Here is a 20,169-nt window from a genome sequence, read left to right as displayed (position 1 = left end):
GATTATTATAATAATTTTTTTATCTGCTTTTTTTTGGTCTTCCAATAATCGCTACCGGCATTGAAAAATCATAATCGGTCGACCTCTAGTCATTTACAACATTAACAATGTCTACACTGTATTTTATCAATTTGATGTTTTTTAAATGGACCAAAAACTTGCTTTCTTTCAAAAACAAGGACATTTTTAAGTGACCCCAAACTTTTGAACGGTAGTGTACTTTGTACAATAGCATACTTGTTTTCATAAGGCCATGCACTGTTGAATTTAGTGTAGGCTAGTTAGTGTAGCCTAGTTAGAGCCATAAATATCCAGCTGTCATCTGAAATATCCAAGCCATGACAATGTATAAACAAGTACGATTAAAATCAAATGTATCCATAATGGCTGAATTTGAAACAGCTATAACGCTTCTTGGCTCTTCCCTACAGGACAATGAGAAGCGGACACCGTTGCATGCCGCTGCCTATCTAGGGGATACAGAAATTCTAGAGCTACTCATACTATCAGGTAAGGTTATCATTGAAGAGAAGGATTACGCAATGACTCATGTCCATCGGACTTTGACTTCTGTTTTGATGCTTGTTGTGTTTGCATGTGACCGTTTCCCTCATACTTACCACCATTAAGATCTAATGTGCAGCCGATGTATTTAAAAAAATAATAAATAAAATAATTCTAATGAGGGCCATTGACAGCTGAAACGTCCCGATTTTTTTTTTTACTTGATTAGTGAAGCATCAAGATTTTAATTGTGAGCGAGAGTCGCACCTGTTACTCCAATATCCTCATGATTTTGGGTTGCACCTCGTCTCACGTTGGCTGAGCTCCTTCTACTCCTCTCCACTCAGTGACATGACATTTTCTTCAGAGTGTTGCTGTGTAATGGAAGTCCAATTTCCAGAATGGCTCTCTACAAGAGGCTTTCTGTGCGTTCTAAATGGCACCCTATTCCCTATATTGTGCACTACTTTTGACCTGAGCCCTATGGGTAGGCCTATGGGCCCTGGTCAGAAGTAGTGCACTATGAAGGTATTAGGGTGATGTTTTGGACACATCCTTTATGTGCTCCAGCTATTTAAGATGTTGCCTTATCAACCCCAGTGGCCTAATTAACGGTCTGTCACCTGTCTTTCTGTCTGTCTGTGTCCCAGGAGCCAGAGTAAATGCCAAAGACAACAAGTGGCTCACTCCTCTGCACCGGGCCGTGGCTTCCTGCAGTGAGGTACGTGTACTGATACTGACACACACACCTGTGCATATGTGTTTTACTGTTAAATATGTTGTGATTTTTAAATGCACTTTAAACAAAGTTGAACATGATTTGAACTGTGCTCCTGTAGGAGGCAGTCCAGGTGCTATTGAAACACTCTGCTGATGTGAACGCCAGGGACAAGAACTGGCAAACGCCGTTACACATCGCTGCGGCCAATAAGGCGGTCCGCTGTGCCGAGGCCCTGGTCCCTCTCCTCAGCAATGTGAACGTGTCGGACCGGGCCGGGCGCACGGCGCTGCACCATGCAGCCTTCAGCGGACACCTGGAGGTTAGCAATTAGCATGGACATGATTACACACTGTAGTCGACACTTTATACCTGTCCTATCCCCAGGTTTACTGTGCATCCGATTAGCTACAATGGTTGTATGTAGGGCTGTGATGGTAATTGGATAACCTTGACAGTTTTGGATGAAGACCGCCATGAAAATCAAATTACCGTCAAAAATGCCAACATGTTTTTATCAACTTTATTTTAATGTACATATACGCTATATACCCATAGCGGGAGTGTTAACTCTTGATTATATTGTTTTGCTGACTTAGTCCATCTATTAAACTGTATACATCTCCTCCTCTCTCCAACTATCTTTCGATGTGCCACAATCAGCACATCTGCTGTATGTGCTGATAGGAGAGAATCTTTTGAAGGTCAATTCAGTTCATTGGGGAGGGGGTGAGGTGAAACTTGGGGGCCGTGGATAACTATATCTATAGATATATGACCTACAGGCTGGGGTTGGGTGGGTAGCCTCTGCCCTTCACCTCTGACCTTTTTCATTGTTACAGTAGGTTGGAGGAGTGAGGTGAAAAAGATGGCTCTCATTGCAACAACAAAAAGCATAGCATCACCTATTTGGGCACATTTCAGTTTCAAACCTAACGACGATGGAGACCCAGATGATTTGGACCAGCCTGTTTGCAGAATATGCGCAAAACCCGTAGGCTAACATAGTTTGGAAAGCAATTGGCTATTGCTTCAAAGAGAAGACAATGAAAAGACTAATCTGTCTTTTAGTTATCAAAATTCTCAACTTAATTGAGCGAACAGTATTTTTGGCATTGGCTATATCCCCGGTGAGTGTGCATATTCACTTTATTTATCCCTGGGTCAGTGCCACTTGAAAGTCATATTGAAAAAGATTCTGCTAATCTCTATAGTCATATAAAGTGTAGTAGAATTGCACGATAAAACATATTTTAAAAAGGCCAATTTTTTTTCCTGTAAAGAGAAACATATCTGATATAGCCTAGCCTAGCCTTACTCCATCACGCGCTGCATTGAACAGACGTTATTTGCGAACAGTGATTGAGTTATATTATTAGCCTAAATGACGATCCAATTTACTAATCACATTAGCAATAGTTAGCTATCTTACATAAGTCTGTAAATGTGATGATGCATAGAATGCTTTATATATTTTTTATGGTGAAAATTAGCTTCCCCTTAACTTGAGACTCGCATGCCTATGAGCAAGACAGTTAGGCCTAAACACTCTGTTTTCCTTTGCTAATGTTTCCCCCGTCCGTCCGTCCGTCCGTCGGCTGTCAGTTATGTCGATGACTGTGTACATACGGCACGCCAATCACCAACACCGGAAGTCCCATGACCGTCACAGCCCTAGTTGTATGCTTGAGTTTGTTCAAGAGAGGCTTTAATGCCAGATTTTTGCAGATCTTGCTTTAGTTTTCCTCAGCCTGTGTTTTGTTTCTCTCTCCTTTTCCTGTTAGATGGTGAGGCTGCTTCTCTCCAGAGGAGCCAACATTAATGCTTTTGACAAGAAGGACCGCCGAGCAATCCACTGGGCTGCTTACATGGGTAATGAGTTGACCACATCATTTACATTCTGACTAATGTGACTGAGTCCATCCAAATCATCTTGGTTCCTGGACTCTGTCCACACATTTCAAGGCTGCGTTGAAACAATGACTGGTAAATGATCCAAGACCAGCTCAGTTAATCCTTACCGTTGTGACAATGAGTCATCATAATGCTGCATCGAATGTACATGATCTTAGGGGCATTGGTCAACTCAATGTAAGTAATTTAATTGATACACCCGATTATATCTGTTTATCCTACAGCGATTGTATGCAGTAATCATACAAGCCCCTATAAACCAGAGTTACACTGTTAGCACTGAGGCGGTGTGCAATAGTAGGAAGACCACTTTATGCAGCTCACCCTGTACTATCAGCTCCAATGTAAATAACATGACTAAGTCTACCTCTGTTTTTAATGCTTTACTGGGAAGCTTATCAATCAAGCAAAAAATAAAAATAGCCCATATTAACATATGCAGCCTAAGAAACGAGGTCCATGAAGTCAATAACTTGCTTGTAACAGATGACATTCATGTTCTGACTATCTCTGAAACTCACTTAGATAATACCTTTGATACAGTGGTAGCAATACATGGTTATAACATCTACCAAAAAGACAGAAATGCCAACAGTGGTGGTGTTGCAGTCTATTTTCAGAACCACATTCCTGTAAATCTTAGAGACGATCTAATGTTAAATACTGTTGAAGTAATATGGTTACAGGTTCATCTGCCTCACCTAAAGCCCATTATTGTGGGAAGCTGCTATAGACCACCAAGTGTTAACAGTCAGTATCTGGATAATATGTGTGAAATGCATGTGATATCAACAGAGAAGTATATTTTCTGGGTGATTTTAAATATTGACTGGCTATCATCAAGCTTGGGGCGGCAGGTAGCCTAGAGCATTGGACTAGTAACCGAAAGGTTTCAAGATCGAATCCCCGAGCTGACAAGGTAAAAATCTGTTCTGCCCCTGAACAAGGCAGTTAACCCACTGTTCCTAGGCCGTCATTTTAAATAAGAATTTGTTCTTAACGGACTTGCCTAGTTATATAAAGGTTAAATTAAAAAAAGCTGCTCACTCAGGGAAAAACTTCAAGCTGTAGCCAGTGCCTGCAACCTGGATCAGGTTGTCAGTCAACCTACCAGGGTAGTTAAACAGCACTGGAATTCAATCATCAACATGTATTGATCACATCTTTACTAATGCTGCAGATATTTGCTTTAAAGCAGTATCCAAATCCATAGGATGTAGTGATCACAATATAATAGCCATATCTAGGAAAATTAAAGTCACAAAGACTGGGCCTAATATAGTGTATATGAGGTCATACAAGAAGTTTTGTAGTGATTCATATGTTGATGATGTAAAGAATATTTGCTGGTCTGTGGTGTGTAATGAGGAGCAACCAGACGCTGCACTTCATGAAACTCCTTATTCCAGTAACTAATAAGCACGCACCCATTAAGAAAATGACTGTAGAAACTGTTAAATCCCCTTGGATTGATGAGGAATTGAAAAATTGTATGGTTGAGGAAAAATGTATGGCAATTAAGTCTGGCAGCCAAACTGATTGGCAAATGTACTGCAAATTAAGAAATCATGTGACTAAAGAAAAATAAACTACACTATGAAACAGAAATTATATAAAGAATGATAGTAAAAAAGCTTTGGCACCTTATATGGAATTTTGGTGAAAAAAGCCAACTCCGCTCCTTCATTCATTGAATCAGATGGCTCATTCATCACAAAGCCCACTGATATTGCAAACTACTTTAATTACTTTTTCATTGGCAAGTAAGCAAACTTAGGGATGACATGCTAGCAACAAACGCTGACACTACACATCCAAGTATATCGGACAACATTATGAAAGACAAGAATTGTACTTTTGAATTCCGTAAAGTCCGTGTGGAAGAGGTGAAAAAATGGTTGACTATCAACAATGACAAGCCACCAGAGTCTGACAATCTAGATGGAAAATGACTGAGAATAATAGCAGACGATATTGCCACTCCTATTTGCCACATCTTCAAGTTAAGCCTACTCGGGAGCGTGTGCCTTCAAGCCTGGAGGGAAGCTAAAGTCATTCCGCTACCCAAGAATAGTAAAGCCCCATTTACTGGCTCAAATAGCCGACCAATCACCCTGTTACCAACCCTTAGTGAACTTTTGGAAAAAATTGTTTGACCAGATACAATGCCATTTTACAGTAAACAAATTGACAACAGAATTTCAGCATGCTTATAGGGAAGGACACTCAACAAGCACAGCACTTACACAAATGGCTGAGAGAAATTTATGATAAAATGATTGTGGGGGCTTTCTTGTTAAACTTCAGTGCAGCTTTTGACATTATTGATCACAGTCTGCTGCTGGAAAAACTTGTGTTATGGCTTTATACCCCATGCTTTAATGTGGATAAGGAGTTACTTGTATAACAGAACACAGAGGGTGTTCTTTAATGGAAGCCTATCCAATATAATCCAGTTAGAATCAGGAATTCCCCAGGGTAGCTGTTTAGGCCCCTTGCTTTTTTTTTTTACTAATGACATGCCACTGACTTTGAGTAAAGCCAGAGTTTCTATGTATGCGGATGACTCAACACTGTACACGTCAGCTACTACAGCGATGAAATGACTGCAACACGCAACAAAGAGCTCAGTTAGTTTCAGAGTGGGTGGCAAGGAATAAGTTAGCCCTAAATATTTCTAACTAAAAGCATTGTATTTGGAACAAAACACTCACTAAACCCTAAACTAAATCTTGTAATAAATAATGTGGAAATTGAGCAAGTTGAGATGACTAAACTGCTTGCAGTAACACTAGATTGTAAACTGTCATGGTCAAAACATATTGATGCAGTAGTAGTTAAGATGGGAGAAGTCTATAATAAGGCAATGCTCTGCCTTCTTAGCAACACTATCAACAAGACAGGTCCTACAGGCCCTAGTTTTGTCGCACCTTGACTACTGTTCAGTCGTGTGGTCAGGTGCCACAAAGAAGGACTTAGGAAAATTGCAATTGGCTCAGAACAGGGCAGCACAGCTGGCCCTTGGATGTACACAGAGAGCTAATATGAATAATATGCATGTCAAGCTCTCTTGGCTGAAAGTGGAGGAGAGATTGACTTCATCACTACTTTTATTTATGAGAGGTATTGACATGTTGAATGCACCGAGCTGTCTGTCTAAACTACTGGCACACAGCTCGGACACCCATGCATACCCCACAAGACATGCCACAAGAGGTCTCTTCACAGTCCCCAAGTCCAGAACAGACTATGGGAGGCACACAGTACTACATAGAGCCATGACTACATGGAACTCTATTCCACATGAAGTAACTGACACAAGCAGTAAAATTAGATTTAAAAAACACTTTATGGAACAGCGGGGACTGTGAAGCAACACAAACATTGGCACAGACGCATGCATACACACACACATACGATAACATATGCACTATACATACACATGGATTTAGTACTGTAGATGTGGAGTAGGGGCCTGAGGGCACACAATGTGTTGTGAAATCTGGGAATGTAATGTTTTAAAATTGTATAAACTTTGGCAGCAGCTAATGGGGATCCATAATAAATACAAATGTTCTTATCCCAGTGAGTGAATGAATGGGCTGTGTGTTACCCTCACAGCTCAGCTGTATGGTCTACCTCTAGTGTGTTATGTCAAAATGATAGACTAAGTATGTTGATAAGATGTAGGTTTTCAATTGTACTAACACGATGTAGGTATTGCTAATGGTGCTGTGTACCACTGTAAACGAACCTCTCTCCATCTGTCTGTCTCTCTCTCCATCTCTGTTTCTCTTTCTCTCTCTTTTCCCCCCCATAGGACACATTGAGGTGGTGAAACTGCTGGCCTCTCATGGATCAGAGGTGTCCTGTAAAGACAAGAAGGCCTACACCCCTCTCCACTCTGCAGCCTCCAGCGGCATGATCAGCGTGGTCAAGTACCTCCTGGACCTTGGGGTGGATGTGAGTCAACACATACATACACCTCCCCGCATTCAACTGTGTAGTCCCTGTTCAATTACAACGCCACGAAAAGACAGAGCTCTAGTGTGTTGGAGAATGATTTCCTTTCAAGTAATGAAGATATGGAGGTTGGATCCAGAGGGTTGGGACCCAGTGTGTCGGGGCCAGGGGGTTTTCATAACAAAGTAATGAAGAGATGGAGGTTGGACCCAGTGGGTCGGGTCAGGGTTTTTTCCTAACCAAGTGACCTGATCAGGAATGTATTGTTTTGTTCTATTCCCCCCTCTCTACCCACTCTCCTCCCGCCAGATAAATGAGCCCAATGGGTACGGTAACACCCCCCTCCATGTGGCGTGCTACAACGGCCAGGACGTGGTGGTAAATGAGCTGATCGAGTGCGGCGCCAACGTGAACCAGGTGAACGAGAAGGGTTTCGCCCCGCTCCACTTCACGGCCGCCTCGCGCCACGGGGCGCTCTGCCTGGAGCTGCTGGTTGGCAACGGGGCCCACGTCAACATCAAGGTGAGGAGACAGGATGACCAACAGTGTCTGTACTAAATGACACCCTGTGCCCTATGTAGTGCACTACTTTTGACCAGAGCCCACAGAGTAAGAAGCCGTGATGACATTGTGCATCCCAAATGGCACCCTATTCCCTTTATAGTGCACTACTTTTGACCAGGGCCCACAGAGTAAGAAGCCGTGATGACACTGTGCATCCCAAATGGCTCCCTATTCCTTTTATAGTGCACTACTTTGGGTCACTGATGCAGCACACGGCTTAGTATGCCTGGACCAAATACATTCAGATACCAATGAATTAATCCTAACAATACAAACTAAATGCAATAAAGCGTACTTCCACCTGTGGTCAGCAGCACAGACTGCAGTGTGAACCTTCTGTCTCTCTCTGCAGAGTAAAGATGGAAAGACCCCCCTCCACATGACGGCCATCCACGGACGCTTCTCCAGATCTCAAGCCATCATCCAGAATGGTGAGTCTCTGTGAATGCTCTCAACAGAATATATATGAACCAGTAGGCTCTTCAGCATCTTGTCTTTTCTCTTAAAACCATGATACACTGGCACAGAGCAATGTTACTGCAACGTGGTTGAACATTTAGCTTCATGATGCCTCTAGGGTCAAGTGGTTTTGTGTGTGTGTGTGTGTGTGTGTGTGTGTGTGTGTGTGTTAGGTGCTGAGATCGACTGTGAAGATAAGAATGGAAACACACCCCTGCACATCTCTGCTCGCTACGGCCACGAGTTACTCATCAATACACTCATCACGAACGGCGCTGACACAGCCAAGTAAGAGAACACACAGCTTCCAGCAATACTGCAACATGCATCTGCAATTCTGTCATTGACCGAATTCCTGCTTGGAGACTCTCTGCTCAACACATGAAATGGCCTCCATTGTGGTGTGTGGGTGGTTGATAGACTGAGCATTGCAGTGTGCTGTAGGGTTTAATGAGGACTGTGATGAGGTGCTGTTTCTAAACTCAGCTGAATGAACTGGAAGTCGCTCTGAATAAGAGTGTCTGCTTAAAGTATAAAATGTTGTTGCAGACGAGGCGTCCATGGGATGTTCCCCTCCACCTGGCTGCTCTCAGTGGTTTCTCTGACTGCTGTCGAAAGCTCCTCTCATCAGGCTTTGATATAGACACCCCTGACGACTTTGGAAGGACCTGTTTACATGCTGCAGCAGCTGGAGGGTGAGTGGACTGGTCCAGGCTTTACACCAAGGAATATGTAGTTCATGACCTGGAAAACCCACTCTCCTCCTGCAGTATCATTTCTGTATAATGTGGCTCCATGTTATGGTGGTATTGACTAAATTGTCTTGATATCTTCCTGAAAGAGAAACCTGCACACTGCTCTTGCTAGTGTCACTGTTTTTATTCTAGCTTTTATTAGCCTTAATAAAAACAGTGATGCTAGCAAGAGCAGTGTACAGGTTTCTCTTTTCTTTCAGGTTCTCTCATTGTTAACGTGCAGCTGATAGCTCAGATGTGCGAGGGCCTAAACTTGATATCTTGTTACCAGGAACCTGGACTGTCTGAATCTGCTGCTCAACACAGGGGCAGACTTCAACAGAAAGGACAGCTTCGGAAGGTCTGTCTGTGGCATCAAATAACTTTAATATTTTATCTTTATGATAATGGGGAATATAGTATAGAGGCATATAGGATGTATTGTTTTACATCTCCAATCAGCTGTTTCTGTTGAATGTTTGTGTGTTCTTCTAGGAGTCCTCTGCATTATGCAGCAGCCAACTGTAACTACCAGTGTCTGTTTGCCTTGGTGGGGTCTGGGGCCAGTGTGAATGACCTGGATAAGAGGGGCTGCACCCCGCTCCACTACGCTGCTGCCTCCGATACAGACGGGAAGTACGTCTCACACTCCTCTCTTACTGTTGTTTTTATTACCTTCATTTAACCCAGTGTTCCCACTGACCTGCCTGGTTAACTGCCTTTTTCAGGGGCAGAACGACAGATTTTTACCTTGTCAGCTCAGGGATTCGAACTTGCAACCTTTCGGTTACTAGTCCAACGCTCTAACCACTAGGCTACCCTGCCGTTGTGTTGTGGGGCCGTGACCTTTCACATTTCACTGTAGTCTGGAGAGTATGTTGAGTGTTTGAATGCACGCTCGTGTTCAGTCTGCAGTGTGAAAGCTTGGCCACGTCTCCTTTGGGAAAGTGTCTCTGCTTGATTATCTGTCTGTCTTGATGTTGGTGTAATGATTAGTGAACTCTTGACCTCTAGGTGTCTGGAATATTTGCTACGAAACGACGCTAACCCAGGGATCAGGGACAATCAGGGCTACAACGCAGTGCATTACGCGTCTGCATACGGACACCGCCTCTGTCTGGAGCTGGTGAGTCCAAACCACAGGATACTAGATGCCCTGCATCCACAGACCATTTTCCCTGCGTCCCAAATGGCTGTGGGGGGCCCATAGGGCTCTGGTCAAAAGTAATGCACTTTATAGGGAATAGGCTGCCATTTGGGACACAGTCATTGATATTCAGTAGGTTTTAAGGTGTGGCTGCATATTTGTCGTGGACGCATCGTCACTCTTGATGTTCTTTTTCCAGATTGCAAGTGAAACACCTTTAGATGTGGTAAGTGCCAGTTGGTAACTTTTCCTCACACTTGCTTGTTTAAGGTATGGATGCAACACCCCAGTATGTCTGCAGGGGCTGGTCACTGAGATTTACCATGTTACACATGCTACTAGACTAACCTTCCAAGTAAATATGTTACAAGTCTGAACGTCCTTGTCTTTCCTCAGCTAATGGAAACCTCAGGGACAGACATCCTGAACGACTCTGATGTCAGAGCTCCCATCAGCCCTCTACACCTCGCTGTGAGTAAAGCCTACCTGCTCCTGTAGTGGTCTCCATATGACAAATGGCACCCTATTCCCTATTTAGTACACTACTTTTGACCAGATCCTTATAGGCCCTGATCAAAAGTAGTTCACTACATAGGGAATAGGGTGCTATCTGGGAAGCAGGCATGGTGTTGATTTTCCACAGGAAGTTGACTGTCGGGGCAGAGTTAATCAACCTCAGAGGAGAAGTAGTGTTTGTTTCTCAATCCCACGCTTGGCAGGGACCTCCGATGTTGATGCTGGGCGGGAGCAAAAATGGGCTCCCGATTGAAAGACTCTGGTCTACTTTAGAGGTCTAGCACTGTATTTCTGTTCAGGCGTACCACTGGTCTACTATAGGACATTGATTATATATCTATTCAGGCGTACCACTGGACTTTGCTTGAGACTGTGTTTGTGTTTCTATTCAGGCGTACCACGGCCACCACCATGCTATGGAGGTCCTGGTTCAGTCTCTACTGGATCTAGACGTGAGGAACAGCCAGGGGCGCACCCCTCTGGACCTGGCTGCCTTTAAAGGCCATGTGGAGTGTGTTGACGTCCTCATCAACCAGGGAGCCTCCATCCTGGTTAAGGACTTCACCCTGAAGAGGACCCCCATCCACGCTGCAGGTACACATAGGATATCACAGAGCTTCTGTAATTAAAAAGTTTTCCTGACCAAGATGGCCATTTGTTTGGTTATGTTGCTAGGACAACAATGTCCACTATGGATTTTATATAGAATAGTTTGAAAATGCCTACTAGACACTGATCTAAGGTCATTTTTTGTCATGTTCTCCACTAATGATTGAGGATCTAGGGAGGGTAAGCTGATCCTAGATCAGTGCACAGGGGAGACTTCTATCCAGAGCCAGGTACACAGCTAGCAGGTGACAGGCTTCGATGGCCTCAGCCCCAAAATTCTTTATTATCTGCTGTGTTAACATCATGAGGATGTCATCTAGCAACACCACTGTTCTAGAAATCTGTCTGTTCATGTGAAGGTTATAGTCGTCCAGCAATCTGCTCATATCCTCTCTGTTTATCCTCCTCTAGCTACCAACGGTCAATCATCTGACTATCCTCTCTGTTTATCCTCCTCTAGCTACCAACGGTCATTCGGAGTGTTTGCGTTTGCTGATTGGAAATGCTGACCTCCAGAGTGCAGTGGACGTTCAAGACGGGAATGGACAGTAAGTCACTTTGGTTTTGGATACAATTCCTGAAATAAAATAGATTTTGACACTAGGCCTGCATCCCAAATGGCAACCTATACCCTACTTGGTGCACTACTTTAAACCAAAGCCCTATGTGCTCAGGTCAAAAGTAGTGTACGATATAGGGTTGCCATTTGGGATTCAGCCTGGTTATTACCAGTTTGTAATATGACCTGTTGTCTTGTGTATCAGAACCCCTCTGATGCTGTCGGTGCTGAGCGGACACACAGACTGTGTGTACTCACTGCTCAACAAGGGAGCCAGCGTAGAAGCCAAAGACAAGTGGGGCAGAACAGCTCTACACAGAGGGGTGAGGAGGAGAGCTGGCTGTACGCGCTCACACACAGAAAGAGGGGGAGAGGCTTGTTCTGATCTAGGGATGGGGCCATTGAACTACTAGGGATGGCTTTGGTGTGGGATCTAGCATGGAATATAAATTATGGCCAAATATACCTATTATGATTCTTTATTATTTAATTGATTATGACTTAATCAATTCCATTCTTGTCTCCCCTCCCTCCCTCCCAGGCGGTGACGGGTCACGAGGAGTGTGTGGAGGCCCTGCTGCAGCACAGCGCCAGCTTCCTGGTTCGGGACTGTAAGGGGCGGACCCCTGTTCACCTGGCGGCGCGTCTGGACATATCGGGGTGCTGGGGGGGCTCCTACATGCCGCTCAGTCAGTGGAGACCCTCCCCGTCATCACAGACAACCAGGGCTACACGCCACTACACTGGGCCTGCTACAACGGTACGTACTGGACTGAAGCTCTTTTCTGATTCACTCTTCAACACTGTAAACATGTCCCTGAATTAGGCAGGCCTTACAACGGTACTAACTGGACTGGAGCTCTATTCTCTCCTCCATGAAGTGTGCACTCATTCACTCCCTCTTGTGGATTGAAAAGCATTAGATGGGTCTGGATGGAGCAATGTGGGGGAATGAACAAGACTACAACACTGTGGGAGAAGTAGGGTTATGACTCAGTGGAGGAGCTTACACTGAAACAGGACTTTGTCAGGGATTGACATAGCAAATGTGGCTAAAACGTTTTTTTTTACTTCACCATTGTCAGATCCTTGGCTTTCTCTGAGGGTATTGTTCTGTTCTGCAGTGACGTCATCTTTTTCCTGTATGTAATGTTTCCCGCTGGAGCAACGTATTACTTTTAATTCTAAATGAAATGAATCAATCTTCCACTAGGCCATGACACGTGTGTAGAGGTGCTGCTGGAACAGGAGGTTTTCCACAAGACCGAGGGCAACTCCTTCAGCCCCCTCCACTGTGCTGTGATCAATGACAACGAGGGGCTGCAGAGATGTTGATTGACACTCTGGGGCCGGCCATTGTCAACGCCACTGACACCAAGAACCGGTAACTACAGCACACGAGAAAGTCCTTTTGTTCTGGAGAATAATGTTGTGAAAATTACCTCTGGGGTTGGAGGAGGGATTGTCAAACTGTACTTGATAATAACACTCCTACTCGATATCAATGAAAACACTTTCCTCTCTCCAGGACCCCCTTGCATGCGGCGGCCTTCACGGACCACGTGGAGTGTCTTCAGCTGCTGCTAGGTCACAACGCCCAGGTCAACTCCCCCGACGCCTCCGGGAAGACCTCCCTCATGATGGCTGCTGAGAACGGACAAACCAACGCTGTCGGTATGCAGTCCCCTCCCCTCCGCTTTGCCTCACAAGCCGGCTTAAGTTCAACAATTTGAATAAGTAGCTTCATTTCCTAATGTAGTTCCTTTTATGTTTCTCTGTCTCAGAGCTGTTGGTGAGCAGTGCCAAAGCAGAGCTCACCCTGCAGGATGCAGTCAAGAACACTGCTCTTCATCTGGCATGCAGTAAGGTGAGCAACCCCACATGAAGATGATGTTCTCTCTGGTTTCAATTTTGTCTGACATGTTTGACTCTGTTTTTAAAGGGGCATGAAACCAGTGCCTTGTTGATATTGGAGAAGATTACAGACAGGAACCTCATCAACTCGACTAACGCAGCCTTACAGACGTACGTATGGTTCAGCTGCATTAATTGGGCCATAGGGCCCTGGTCAGAAGAAGTGCACTATATAGGGAATAGTCTGGCAGTTGGGAGGTATCCTCATTTGCTGCTGGCTAATCTGACGGTACTTTCCCCTCAGGCCGTTACACGTTGCAGCCAGAAATGGTCTGACCGTGGTGGTGCAAGAGCTGCTAGCGAAGGGTGCTAGCGTGCTCGCAGTCGATGAGAATGGTAAGATCCGTAAGGCTAACACAATTTTCTTTGGTACTTTTCTTCTCAATGTGTCCACAAATGTTTCTCTCTAATCCACTGCTTGGAAAGTTCTGGGACACTGTAAAGTCCATGGAGAATAAGAGCACCTCCTCCCAGCTTCCCACTGCACTGAGGCTAGGATACACTGTCATCACCGATAAATCCACGATAGAGAATTTCAATAAGCATTTTTCTACGGCTGGCCATGCTTTTCTCTTGGCTACCCTGGCCAACAGCTCCGCACCCCCTGCAGCTACTTGCCCAAGCCTACCAGCTTCTCCTTCACCCAAATCCAGATAGCTGATGTTCTGAAAGAGCTGCAAAACCTGGACCCGTACAAATCAGCTGGGCCCTCTCTTGCTAAAATTATCCGCCGCCCTTGTTGCAACCCCTATTACTAGTCTGTTCAACCTCTCGTATAGTCTGAGATTCCTAAAGATTGGAAAGCTGCCGCGGTCATCCCCCTCTTCAAAGGAGGTGACACTCTAGACCCAAATTGTTATAGACCTATATCCATCCTGCCCTGCCTTTACAAAATCTTCGAAGCGAAGTTAACAGATCACTGACCATTTCGAATCCCACTGTACCTTCTCCGCTGTGCAATCCGGTTTCCGAGTGGACCACGGGTGCACCTCAGCCACGCTCAAGGTGCTAAACGATATCATAACCGCCATCGATAAGACAGTACTGTGCAGCGGTCTTCATCGACCTGGCCAAGGCTTTTGACTCTGTCAATCACCGCATTCTTATCAGCAGACTCAACAGCCTTGGTTTCTCAAATGACTGCCTCGCCTGGTTCACCAACTACTTTTCAGACAGAGTTCAGTGTGTCAAATCGGAGGGCCTGTTGTCCGGACCTCTGGCAGTCTATGGGGGTACCACAGTGTTCAATTCTCGGGCCGACTCTTTTCTCTGTATACATCAATGATGTTGCTCTTGCTGCGGGTGATTCCTTGATCCACCTCTACGCAGACGACACCATTCTGTATACGTCTGGCCTTTCTTTGGACACTGTTAACAAACCTCCGAATGAGTTTCAATGCAATACAACACTCCCTCCGTGGCCTCCAACTGCTTTTCCATGCTAGTAAAACTAAATGCATGCTCTTCAACCGATCGCTGCCCGCACCCACCCGCCCATCACTACTCTGGATGGTTCTGACTTAGAATATGTGGACAACAACCTAGGTGTCTGGCTAGACTGTAAACTCTCCTTCTAGACTCTTCCAGACTCATATTAAGCATCTCCAATCCAAAATTAAATCTAGAATCGGCTTCCTATTTCGCAACAAAGCCTCTTTCACTCACGCTGCCAAACATACCCTCGTAAAACTGACTATCCTACCGATCTTCGACTTCGATGTCATTTACAAAATAGACTGCATCCAATTTGCTGGAGGCTATCACAGTGCCATCCGTTTTGTCACCAAAGCCCCATATACCACCCACCACTGCGACCTGTATGCTTTCGTCAGCTGGCCCTCGCTACATATTCGCCGCCAGACCCACTGGCTCCAGGTCATCTAGAAGTCTTTGCTAGGTAAAGCTCCGCCTTATCTCAGCTCACTGGTCACCATAACAACACCCACCCGTAGCACGCGCATCTCACCGGTCATCCCCAAAGCCAACACCTCTTTGGCCGCCTTTCCTTCCAGTTCTCTGCTGCCGATGACTGGAGCGAATTGCAAAAAAATAAATAATAATAATCGCTAAATTGGAGACATATCTCCCTCACAAACTTTAAGCATCAGCTATCTGAGCAGCTCCACCGATCGCTGCAGCTGTACACAGCCCATCCAACTACCATCCCCATATTGTTTTTATTTACTTTTCTACACACCAGTATTTCTACTTGCACATCAACTGGACATCTATCACTCCAGGGTTAATTTGCTGAATTGTAATTACTTCGCTACTATGACCTATTTATTGCCTTACCTTCACACTCTGTATATATATATTTGTCTATTGTTATTGACTGTACTTTTGTTTATCCCATGTGTATCTCTGTTTTTTGTCGCACTGCTTTGCTTTATCTTGGCCAGGTCGCAGTTGTAAATGAGAACTTGTTCTCAACTGGCCTACCTGGCTAAATAAAACATTGTCTTAACACCAGGCTAGGAGATACCAAGTTATTTCACGTTTTTCACCAAAAGCGTTGTAGTAAACGGTGATGCTCCTTAAGTTATCCTCTGCTGTTCTGTTTGTACCCGTCAGGTTACACGCCTGCCTTGGCCTGTGCCCCCAACAAAGACGTGGCGGACTGCCTGGCGCTGATCCTGGCCACCATGATGCCTGTGTCCCCTTGCACCCCGGCACCCAGCCTGTCCTTCAGTGCCATTAACCACTACACCACCAGCCCCTCCAAGAGTGTTACCTTCGACAGCCTGCCCGTGCTGCGCAGTGAGCACAGCTCCTACTGCAGCTTCAACAACATCGGCCACCGCGGCCACGACAAAGGCTTCTACAAGGATGAGGAACTCAATGACTCAGACTCAGAGACGTACTGAGAGTGGTGGTGGTCGCTGCCCAGGAGAGGAGCCAGGGAGGAAAGTGCAAGCGGATGGACAGCGAAGTGGGGCAGAGGCCAAAAACAAATACACACACCGTGTCTTAAATCACCATAGCCAGCTTTGGGAGGGCACGAGCCAAGACAGTCCGCACAGGAGCCTTAAGAGTCCCGCAGACAGAGAGAGAAAAGGAGGGAGAGGGGGAGGCACAACAGGCTGGCTGGCCCACACTCATCCTCTCGTACCACCAGGAGTCCTTCCAGCAGATACTGGACTTCAGAGGAACTGATGCTGCTATACCCCATCTTTACCTTTACCCACAAAGGTCCTAAACGGTAGAAAGTGTCCGGCCAACAGACAGACGCACACCTTATGATGGCAATAACCTGTAGTCCAAGGGGATAGTAGCACTTCACTGAGAGCAAAACAGACAGGGACCAAAAGATGTGGAAGAAGCATTTTCAAAACCTGTTTTGACTGTAGAAATGGGATTGAGTGTTTTGGGCTGAGAAAAGACATAAGGAGTGATGTTTCATTTAAGTTTTATGAGAGCGATTGTCATGTTTATCCGCACACTAAGACAGTCAGAACGCACCTAGCCTCTTGTCTGTAATCCATGTGGGAGGAGGGGAAATTATACATTTTTTTTTTATGAGAACATTTTAATAAAGTCATTCATGTCTTAAGCTCTGTGGGAATCAAAAAATGTTAGTATTTGCTCATGAGTAATTTTTAAGATTTAATGCATCCCAAATGGAACCCTATTCTATATAGTACACTACTGTTGAACAGGGCCCATAGGGTTCTGGTCAAAAGCAAGGAAAAGGAAATAGGGTGCCATTTGGGATGTAGTCTTGCATACCTGTATGTGAGAAACAGGACTTTTTAAATTGATGGGAAATATTACATTTGTGTTATTAAACCTACCTGTCCTTTGCTCTCTAGAAAGTAAATTATTCATTCATGTATTCTTTCTTGTGATATTTGTCATTTTGTGCCTTCGTTAGTTACTGAGGGGAGGTTAGGAGAGTAAGGGCAGCTGTATGAGCGAAAACAATGATGCACACTAAGTACTACAATGTTTGAAAAGCACTGATACTATTCCGAGGCATGTGAGGTGGAAAACATGCCTCCATTGGAGAGGAGAAACACTGTAAACCAATGGTAGGACAGCAGCATTTAGATTTTCTTCTGTTGGAAAATAAATATATATTATTTGTCTTTGGTCTTATAATCAATGTATTGACAGGTTTTGCTTGCTTTAACTTCAAAAAATGAAACCACTCAATCCTTTTATGTGATTGCTTGTTCAAATCCCCATTTGTCTCTTTTTGAAGATCATTTTAACTGGAAATATGTACAATACATTTGCTATGTTCATCAAATCAGGAACAGGAGGTTCACAGGTTGTGTCCTTATCTTTCTTTTAAAAGGATGAAACTAGCATGTACATATGAAATAGTGACTGAATTTGAAACTTCCATGAATTATTTCACTATCTGAAGATTGCTGTATATTTTATGAGTAATAAAATAAAGAAATGAGTTATTTAATAATGAACTATGGGTTCTGTTTATGTGACAACCGCAGTATACGTCCATTTCTAGGTGTCAGGCAATGACAGTGGTGCCAATATCCTAAAAGAAAGGCTACAAGGAACAAGAATAGTCTCTTATTGCCAAAGTGATACCTTGGCCTAACGGTGTGGGTTATGTATTTTATTTTGCATTGCGTCCTTAACGTAGCAATTTTAAGGGCAATTATAGCCTACATTTGTTTACAACTCGCAGGATTTCCATGCGTGAGCTTTCAACCGCACGAGATTGGAAGTGCGTCAAATCTGCACAGCATTGTTACGTCATCACTGATAACGTTGAAAGTGATCAGAAACCGCGGGAGCATTTCAGTTTGATTCTCGCTAGTGCTGGAGGAGCGTTCATTTTGGCAAGGAAATGTGCTGATTTTGCAAGGACATGGAGAAGAAACAGGTGTCGCTCAACGTAGTTGAGTTCAACGTAGGCATGTTATTTATTTTTTTATTCTCAATTATATTACTGTGGATTAAATATTGTTTAACAAATGAAATAATGTGCTATCATTGCTGTTATATCAAACTACAAAGTCTATGGCCGGGGAGTCATGACAGTTGGCTAAAGGTACGTTAGAATCTGCTGTGGGTCAAATGGGGGTCAAGGGTCAAAGTTTATAACACCACCTTCTTATTTACGTCGTAAATTGCACCCATGTAGGCTAGTGCACTACTTATGACCAAGAGCCATACACAGGTTGGCTGACGTCACGAAAAACAATGGCCGGAATGCGTCTATCTTGTTATGACTCTAAACCTCAGATAAGCTGCCGTGTGGGGAATAGTAGATCTTCGGCATGTTTCAGCTCGTTGTATCTTGTTATTGACACCATGTCGTCTTGTTTGGAGGTATTTTGACTGATATCATGTCTATGCAATTGTTAAAATTCACTACCTAGCTAACCAACAATGTATTTCAGACAAGGGCTCATTGTGCAAATGTATTTATGTTTGCAATAAACATTGAGACTAAAAATAGTTTAAGCCAGCACTGTCTTATTTTGCCACATAGTTGCATTCTAGTTTTGTTGCTAAACAACCAACCAGTGAAAAAAAGAGCCCCACAGTAGAGTTGTCATAATACCTGTAAAACCTAGCGGTCAAACAGGGAAATGGTTCCAATCGTTTTTCCACCATTTTTCCTATAGGCGATTTTAGAAACATAACATTAGGGTTGTGTTTCATGTAGACTTACCCTGGTGTGACGTTTTTATAACCATGTAAATCTCACGGACAAGGTGACTTTTATTAATATATTCGGCTCTATTTACTCTCAGATTAGAAAATGCTAATTTGCATCAAAGTAGACATCATGCAAAGCTACAAATCCCTGCAAGCTCCTACACTTTATCTCTAGCTGACACCTTTGCTAACAGGTTTTGTATCTATTTGAAACTTAACAGTCCACAGAATTGTCCATTTAAAGAAATGCAGCCAATTTATGTTACATTTAGCTAACATTAGATAGTTAATCAATTGATTCTTACATTTGCCCCCATCAGCATGATTGTCATGACATTTGTAGTTCTTTATGATAGCCACATTAGCAGCTAATTAGCATTTCATGTTTGGGGGGTAAATACAGGCCAATATATTGATAAGTCACCTTGACCTAGAGATTTACACAGATATCAAACTGTCACACCAGGGTAAACCTACACGAAACAGCCTTTATTTGAAGTGTTTCTAAAATCCCCTATGGGAAAAATGAACGGTGGAAAAACAATTGGAACCATTTCCCTGTTTGACCAGTAGGTTTAATGGGTATTATGACTCATACTGTCGCACTCTATAGGGCTCCGGCCAAAAGAAGTGCATTATATTGGAAATAGGATGCATTATGATGTGACCATAGAAATAGAGTCACTAGAAATATAGAGCCTCTGACCATGGCAGTTTGACAAGTGAACTGTATACCTGATATGCTGTGGTGATTCAATTTCTATGCTTATGATCTGACAATGGGAGTTGGGTTAATGGTGTTTTCAAGGCGGGGGGGACCTCGCCCTCATAGACCTGGATGACCCCATCAATGACACTGATGTTATGAAGGAAGTCAGGTATGTGATTTACACTAATGACATATTTGTGACTGGTTGCAGGATCACATATT

General features: G+C 44.0%; 1 pseudogene across 1 annotated transcript in view; it reads left to right on the top strand.

Moving 5' to 3' along the window:
- The window catches only part of LOC106598596 (serine/threonine-protein phosphatase 6 regulatory ankyrin repeat subunit A-like), a 43,374-nt pseudogene extending 25,346 nt beyond the window's left edge, over positions 1-18,028 (top strand). Inside the window, exons 3-26 of the transcript XR_006759751.1 lie at positions 432-510; positions 1,155-1,225; positions 1,344-1,544; positions 3,007-3,094; positions 6,957-7,099; positions 7,409-7,621; positions 8,016-8,094; positions 8,296-8,410; positions 8,672-8,817; positions 9,149-9,217; positions 9,352-9,492; positions 9,871-9,982; positions 10,203-10,229; positions 10,400-10,474; positions 10,912-11,113; positions 11,589-11,676; positions 11,893-12,010; positions 12,229-12,447; positions 12,901-13,071; positions 13,216-13,361; positions 13,472-13,554; positions 13,630-13,712; positions 13,846-13,937; positions 16,176-18,028. The product of XR_006759751.1 is annotated as a serine/threonine-protein phosphatase 6 regulatory ankyrin repeat subunit A-like (transcript). The remainder of the gene's footprint in view (positions 1-431; positions 511-1,154; positions 1,226-1,343; positions 1,545-3,006; positions 3,095-6,956; positions 7,100-7,408; positions 7,622-8,015; positions 8,095-8,295; positions 8,411-8,671; positions 8,818-9,148; positions 9,218-9,351; positions 9,493-9,870; positions 9,983-10,202; positions 10,230-10,399; positions 10,475-10,911; positions 11,114-11,588; positions 11,677-11,892; positions 12,011-12,228; positions 12,448-12,900; positions 13,072-13,215; positions 13,362-13,471; positions 13,555-13,629; positions 13,713-13,845; positions 13,938-16,175) is intronic.
- The last annotated feature ends 2,141 nt before the right edge of the window (positions 18,029-20,169 follow it).

The sequence above is a fragment of the Salmo salar genome, chromosome ssa02, assembly GCF_905237065.1.
Source record: "Salmo salar chromosome ssa02, Ssal_v3.1, whole genome shotgun sequence".
Classification (NCBI taxonomy): domain Eukaryota; kingdom Metazoa; phylum Chordata; class Actinopteri; order Salmoniformes; family Salmonidae; genus Salmo; species Salmo salar.
The sequence above is the reverse complement of the archived record's forward strand: the minus strand, read 5'-3'. Positions and strand labels throughout refer to the sequence as shown.